Source organism: Penaeus monodon, unplaced genomic scaffold (genome assembly GCF_015228065.2).
Source record: "Penaeus monodon isolate SGIC_2016 unplaced genomic scaffold, NSTDA_Pmon_1 PmonScaffold_171, whole genome shotgun sequence".
Lineage (NCBI taxonomy): Eukaryota > Metazoa > Arthropoda > Malacostraca > Decapoda > Penaeidae > Penaeus > Penaeus monodon.
This window is the reverse complement of record NW_023646484.1, coordinates 150,001-158,275: the sequence shown is the minus strand read 5'-3', so window position 1 is coordinate 158,275 and position 8,275 is coordinate 150,001. Positions and strand designations below refer to the sequence as shown.

The following is an 8,275-nucleotide window of genomic DNA, read 5'->3' as shown; positions in this document are numbered from 1 at the left end:
ACACACACACACACCACACACACACCCCACACCCCCACACACACCACACACCAACACACCACACATCCACCACACTACAACAACACCACACACACACCACACACACACCACCCAAACACACAACCACAATATATATATAATATATATATAATTAATATTATATATAATTATGTATATATATTATATATATCTATATATTATATATTATATAAATATATATATATTATAACCCCACACCACCACCAAAACACAACACACACACAACCAAAACACACACACCACACACATATATATATTATATATAATATTTTTATATTATATATATATAATATAATATATATAATATATATATATATATATAACACACACACATATACTTATAAACACATTCATATATGTATGCGTACACATGTATATGAACCTTCCTCACGGCGAGAAGGACGTGGACGCCGCCAGGCCGCCCTGCAGGCGTGGCGGAAGGACGTCCCGGCGAGAGGAGGCTCGGGCGGCCCACCAAAATCGCGGTGATGGGCGGCCTCGGCGGCGGTAGGGCGGTTCGCTCCCTTTCATCTTTGCTTTTCTCTCATAATGATTTTTTTCATAATTAGTTTTTATTTATCTTTTTTTTCCTCTGTTAGTTGCCCTTGCCTTCCCCATTTTCCTTTTCTCTACTCCGTTCCACTCGTATCATCCTCCAAGTTTCGTTTCTTTTTTTTTGTTTTGTGAGATTTAGACTCTCAATTCCTCATTTTCCATTCCCCTTCTCTTGCTGCTTATTTTTCGTAGCAATCGTGTAATATCAATTCTTCATATAACCGATTGCTTAACAGCACACGACACTACTCATTATTTACCTGCATGACTATGATCGTGCGGTTATCGCCTCATGCTGCTGCTTCTCATGACCTCGTGCTGCAGGAATGGTGGCGCTGGTGCTGTTCTGCGTGGTGTGCGTGATGCTGCGCCTGCGAGCCACGAGAGGCCGAGAGCGCTCAAAGGGGGAGGACCCGCCACCTCACGCCGCCTCGCTCTGCCAGCACGAGGCTCCCAACGACCCCATGAGCCCCCAACGCAGCAATCGGCGCTTAACTCGCGCTGAAGTGTTGCGGGGTGCACGCACAGGCTTCAAAACGGACGTTGTTTGTCCGGATAAACCACATTTAAAAAACCCTGATTTATCCGATTGATTATATTCTCTGACTAGCCTAATTGCCTATTACTAATCCAGGATATAATAAACCATTTTGATATTGCTAATAACCCCGAGTGAAAAAAATCAAAATGATAGACCGATTGTTGTTCAGATTACATTCCCCCCCATTACATAGCAACACAGAATATAACATTTGTTCTGTAATAGTGATGCCCACCTACTTACTTTTTATTTTGGTTTGTAAAAGTGATCTATTGTCCTCGTTAGGTTTTAGAACAGTGGTTCTTAACCTTTTTTAGAGTCACCGATTCCTTTGAGAATCTGATTGAACTATGGACCCCCTTTCCCTCAAAAATATTCATGTAAACACAACTTTGCAAGTCATAATGTGCTTTGTCTTTTAAATATTTGATTGTCTCATACATATATGAGAGACACAAATTTTTATTAAACTTTAATGTAAAAATCTAAAAAACAAAAACCCATTAATATAGATAATAACTTTATCTGATCGTCACGGATTCCCATCCACGGAAACCCCAAGTGTTCTTAGACCCAAGGTTAAGAACCCCTGTTCTAGATCATACATCGAACTGAGATGTTGCAATATGAGTAAAGCATTATGTGATAATTTCATACGGTAATAACTAGTCTTACAACATGTTCCATTTACACTATAGTTATTACCTTCCTTTCATTTTCTATCACAATTCTCCTTTATGTTTTGTCTTTCAGATTATTGTGAATAGCTTTTGTTACCAAAAGTTAATTTATTGCTACACCGAATATACTTTGTGCCATATTAAACTCTTTAAGTATTCAGGTCTGATATCTCGTTATTTTATAAAGATAATTATTACGGTTTATACAACTTTTGTTGTAATCGATTCCCCCTTTTCCGCTAAAATGCGAAGGAAACAGCAGTGTTGTAATTATGTTGTAATTTCAAAATTATCATAGGTAATATGGAATTCATTCATAAAAGAATGTCACGCATCTGGGTAGAATTCGCAGGGAAAATACAAACACAAAGTATGGAAGCTTTTCCTCTTCTGCTACATAAAAATCATTGACACATTGACAGCATATTTTAATCATTTTTAATATTTTCCCGAGTATTGGCAGATTTCGATTTTATTGTGAAAAAGAAGCCTAGATAAAAAATACAAAGCGTCATGTTGACAGTTGAAAACCCCACAAACAAACGTGAAATAATATTTTCGCTTTAATGATACATTTGTCATAATACCATGATGGTGGTGCCAGATCTATCTCCCATATGAATACCTATGCTACTATTTATCATTCAGACGTACTGCAAGGAATGCCTTGAGCAAGTATTGAAAGGGTCTGTGAGAATATGCTGAAGATAAAGTTGGAGAACAAAAACAAAGATAGGTAAACGACAGTAATGTTAACCACAGGAGGAAGTTTGCGGGAATGGAGAAGAGGTGGATATGTGGGTAATATGAAAAATATGGAAGTGGAGGTTGAATGAAATATTGCACATAACAAGGGTACAACTGCAAATAGTCCAGAACAATTAGTTTCTTTTCTCTTCTAGGCGTCTGTGAAATGTTATTGGTGCATCTACAACCCCCTCCTTGGGTCCTTGGGAAGGGAGGACGCACAGGGGGCTCTTTTTTGGTTAAGCAGGGCTCGTCGCTAACGTAAAAGTAGTGGAGAAGGTGAGGGCGCGCAGGTGGCAGTGGGAGGTTGTTTGGGAGCCTGCACGTAGTTGTAGCACTCCCATCGTTAGCCTGTAGGGTCTGGTTGAGGACGGGCGAGGTGAAGGTGCGAGTCTGCAGCTCTCTGAGTGCCTGGCAAACAGAGGAAACGTTTACAGTTAGTAAGGATATTATAATTATGTTTTCACAATCTGAAGTCTGTGGACCTTACCCGCATGCCCACGTGCCCCGCAACCTACCTGACAGCCCAGTAGGGTGAGCCGAGGATCATCGGTTCATCGTTGACCCACGACCACCCGACCGTCTCGTTGACAACGTTCCTCCGAACCCCGAAATCGGTCGTCACCCTCTGAGGCGGTAAAAGAGGGTAGTAAATTTGAACTGATTTGAGTTGCCTTAGATAATGATTAACCGGCGGGACATGCAATATTCACTAGCTTTTTTGTGAATTTTGTTTGCAGACAGATGGCTCCAAAAGTGCTTAACCACCGAGTCAATAGTTAGGCATACGAGACGTCACATGATTTCCGTTTTCTTGAGTTTTCTGGAAATATATGTTTATGCTATTAATATCGACGATATTATTATCAGCATTGAAGTTATAATTATTAAAACGTTAGCAATATACAAATGGCAATAAAAAATTATCCCTATTAACTCGGTGATGATATTGCCAGCATTGACTTTATGATTATTAATTTTTAGAACAATACTAATGGCAATATAAATTAAAAAGAATGTTCACAAAAATCATGGAAGAGGTAAACAGGCGAGATGGTAGGACTAGTAATCGACTCACTGGTGACTAAGTACTTGAAGAGCCACCTGTGTGTAAACACAATTGATAAATTAAAATAGCAGTGGACATGGCATGTATGAACATGGAATCCCCGGCGGCATTGAGTTAGGATTCACGGGGGATATTTGTTTTCGCGAATAATTTTCAGCACAAAATAAGCAAATACAAATCTGGACCACTGCCACGGAGCATCTTTATTATATTAGCACCAAAAGGTTTTCCTATTTAATTTCATAGCAATATTCACCAACTTATTTCAGAGTGGGACTTACGGAGAGTCGCAGGTGCTGCAAATTGTAGCGAAATTCCTTTCCGTTTTTTGAGAGCGTAAAAAGGTCGCTGCCGATGGCTTTGCAGAAAGCTCTTCCCTCCAGCCAGTTAACCGAGGGAACACAAAACTTGTCTGGTTATCCATGAAGTTCTAACCGCAATTGAAGCTCACCAAGACGTAATTATTACAAGAACGACACAATTGTGAAGACGCGACTCACGTTCCCGATGTAGAAGATGGAGAACGCACTGCTCGCCGACGCGCGTGAAGAGTTGCGGACAGTCAGCGTGGCGGAGAGTGAATTTAAAGTTTGCATCGATCTCCTTGACGACGTCCTCCTCCTCCACTCGCGCGGTGGGTTTCCGTCGGAAATTGGGCCTCTGCAAACCCCCACTCTCGCTTAGAGCGAGCCGGACGAGGCGCTCTCGACAGGCTTTTAAACTGTGGACACACCGAGCTCTGCCCTGTCATCTCAGAGTGGGAAGAGAGGGAGGGAGGGAGAGGAAGAGGAGGAATGGAAAAAGGAGAAGAGAGAAGAGGGGAAAAGGGAAAACCTAAGAGAAAGACAGAAGGAGAATGCAGAGTGAGAATATGTGCATGGTATGGCAATGGCTCCGAGTGAACCAAGAAAGGAGGAATTTTTTGACGAAAACGGAGGCACTAAAAGTAAAAAGAAAGAGACGCGACGAAGCAATAGAAAAGAAACGATACGAAAAAAAGAATGAAGGAAAAAGTGAGAGATGAAAAACGATGAAAGGCACGTAAGTCTCGATGGAAAGTGGATTTAGAAGAAGCGAGTGAAAGAGGAGGTACGTGATAAAGGAGGGCGAGCAGGGAGCGATTGAGGAAGGGGCGAGAAATAGCTAACGAAGAAAAAGGACAAGGAGAACAGTGAAGATGGAGAATGGAAGAAGGAGCGAGATCGAACCAGAAGCTCGGGTCTCTTTCACGTTACAGTTTCCAACTAGCACTTACCAAAAAACATCAAATATGGAAAAGCCCAACAAAAAAAAAGATATCACTTTTTAATATTACCCCCGGTTCTTGTTTTTTTTTTTTCCCTAAATGCATTAAAAGTAAACACAAATTTTGATGGCGAATTCAATTTGCAAAACAGTACGAATCGACAATATTCTTTTCGCTAAGGCCTGCAAGCGTAATGTCAAAACCATAGGAACTCACTCCCCCAAAAGTTTCCCCTATCCCTGGGACTCATAAAATCTTTTATCTTACCACCTGGCCCAAAGCGCAGCTCCTAGACCAGGGTTTTTTTGACACCCTAGTGGCCCCCAGCATCTCTGACGCTTATCCCCCCCAAGATTGCTCCCCTTTAATCTGGGCCCCGGGAGCCCTAAATTGTCTGGGAAAAGTAGTTTGAACACCCTTTTGGCCCAAACAACTCTAACTTCTATCGGCCAAAATAGTTCTAAACATATCGGCTAAGAAGCTCTGGCATCTTCGGGCCAGGGGATTCCCAAAACCCCATCTGGGCCAGACAGCCTAACCCTGTGAAGCAAGGCAGCTTTAACTTTTATCTGGCAAAGGGAGCTCTAACATCTTCGGGCAAAGCGCTCAACTTCTATCTGACCAAAGTGGTTCTAAACCATTTCCAAGGAGGTTCTGATATCTATCTGGGCCAAGACAGCTCTAACTTTATTGGCCCAAGACAGCTCTAACTTCTATCTGGAAAAGAAGTCAAACTTTTTGGCCAGGGCAGCCAACCACCCAAGGAAGCTTTTTCTTCGCTTGCACCTTAAACCTTTTTCTGGAAGGCTTTTCTTTCGGGAAAAGGCTTATGTGATCATAGGGGTGGCTGGAAACGGCGGAGGCGGAATTTTTGGGTTTCGCACTTGAAGGGGACGTATTTTGTGTACTTATTGTTTTTTCCCTACAATTTGGGTTGTGTTTTTGTACACCAAAAACACACAAACGAACAAATAAGACAATATGTTATTTTTTGTGTATATATAATATATATATAATAATATATAAAAATATATAAAAACTAATATATATATATATATATATATATACACACAACACAAAACACATATATTGTATCTATGTATCATAACATTTATTTTTAAAATATATAAATGCAATATATAATTATTTTAAATTATATATAATATTATTATATTTTTAAAATTATATATATATATATATTTATATACCCACACACACACACACACACACACCACACACACAACACACACACACACAAAAAACCACAACATATAATATATAATATATATATATATATTAAATTAAAATATAAAATTTTTATATATTATATATATATTATATATATATATATATATTATTATATATATGTATCTAATATTACATATGTGTGGTATTTTATATATATTATAATATATTTTTATATTATATATATTATATATAAATTATATTATATTATATATATTCTTCTTCTTTTAACGGTAGGTTCATGTCTGAGCCGCCGTGGTCACAGCATGATACTTAATTGTAGTTTCATTTTTGTGATCTCTTGTAGGGTCCCCATTTCCTTTCCACGAGAGTGCCGGTGGTACCTTTTTTTTTTTAGGTAATTATTCTCTCTAATTTATCCGGCTTGGGACCAGCACTTGATTTGGGGCTGGCTTGGCCACCCAGTGGCTAGGTAGGCAATAAAGGGTTGAAGTTCCTTGCCCAAGGGAACAACGCGGGCGGTCGTGACTCGAACTCTCGAACTCAGATTGCCGTCGTGACAGTTTTGGGAGTCCGACGCTCTAACCATTCGGCCACCGCGGCCTATATATATATTTATATATATATATATATATATATATATATATATATATATATATATATATATATATATATATATATATAAAATATATATATATATATATATATATATAGATAGATAGATAGATAGATAGATAGATAGATAGATAGATACACATAGATGTACATATTTGCGTACGTAGATAAATACGCGTAGGGAGGTAGACATAGACCAGACCTTTATAACCAGAAAATAGTCGAGAATAGTATAACTAAGCTATGAGACCATACACTACGCCGGCCATTGTGACTAAACAATCTGATCTGATTACGTGACGAGGCAGCGTTAAAAGAAAATTTGACAAAGGCAGTATAGCCAGACAGTGTGAAGAGACAGTATCAAAGCAATGTAGCAAGACAGTGTGACAAGGCAGTACGACCAGACAATAAAACCAGGCAATGTCACAAGACAACATAGCCCGTCAGTGTGCACGAGCTAGGTGACCAAATCAAGAGTGCATCCATTAAGCACGGGAGCGGACGTACCTGGCAGATGCGGAGGTCGACGGTCCCATTGCAAGGCGGGCTGGTGATCTCGCAGTAGTGAGAGATGGTGATGCAGTCGGAGCGTCCGTTGCGGTGGCACATGGCGTTGTTCCGCTCGCAGTCATTGTTCCTCCAGTGCTGTGGAGGAGAGGGGAAGACCGGATGATTGGTGGCTGGTCGGGTCGAAGATGGAATGATGGGTAGACAAATATGGTGGGGAAGAAATGTCTATTTTTTATATGTCGTCACTGATGGGCATTGTCTTTCGCTTCTTTCGGGAAATCAAATCGGATTTTGTTCGATTATTATGTAGCCAAACTAACACTCGTAATAATAATATGAAATCATGTCAGATTCCCGATACTCACTCGGCAAAGCTCGCTCTCTTCGTCGGAATTATCGCCGCAGTCGTTGTCACCGTCGCAAATGTATCTGATCCTCGTGCAGCGTGAGTTAGTGAAACAGTGGATCTGGTCTGCTTCGGGACACGTGCTGAAGGCTGGGGAGAGAGCCAGACGCAAACTATGTAAGGTTTAATATATTTGCTTTATTGTTATTTTTTTTAGCTTCGAAACTTCCTTGTACGCCTACACCACTTAGTTTAAATGATCAGTTTCGATAAACCTTAATAGTGATTCATTCAAGATGAGATATCCAAGACATTCCTGTTGCGCCGATCTCTGTAAGGGTGACATTAGAATCATACGAAGTGTATAACCACTGTATCGCCTACCTGTGGAACAGAAGACCAGTAGTAGCAGCACAAGGCGAAGCGAGAACAAGTACCTCGGCTGAGTAGTCATGATGGCAAGAGTTTGCTGGGGAGACGCGGAAGTTTATATGATATAGAATCCACTAGAAATGCGAATAGAAGCACAGTGCATGAATATTAACTAAAATAAAAGAAACGGCCACAACGAAATTTCTCTTGTTTTTCTGCACAATTTTATTTGTTTTTTTTTTCAAAAGGACACCACACAGCACGTAGAAACATTTCGATTCTTCCTTAAAAGAGCACATAAACACCATGGCGTCAACACACAAACTTTCATGGGAAATCACAGCAA

General features: G+C 40.0%; 1 pseudogene; it reads right to left on the bottom strand.

The window, feature by feature from the left end:
- Nucleotides 1-2,459: 2,459 nt before the first annotated feature.
- Nucleotides 2,460-8,275, bottom strand: part of LOC119569610 — a 6,398-nt pseudogene continuing 582 nt past the window's right edge.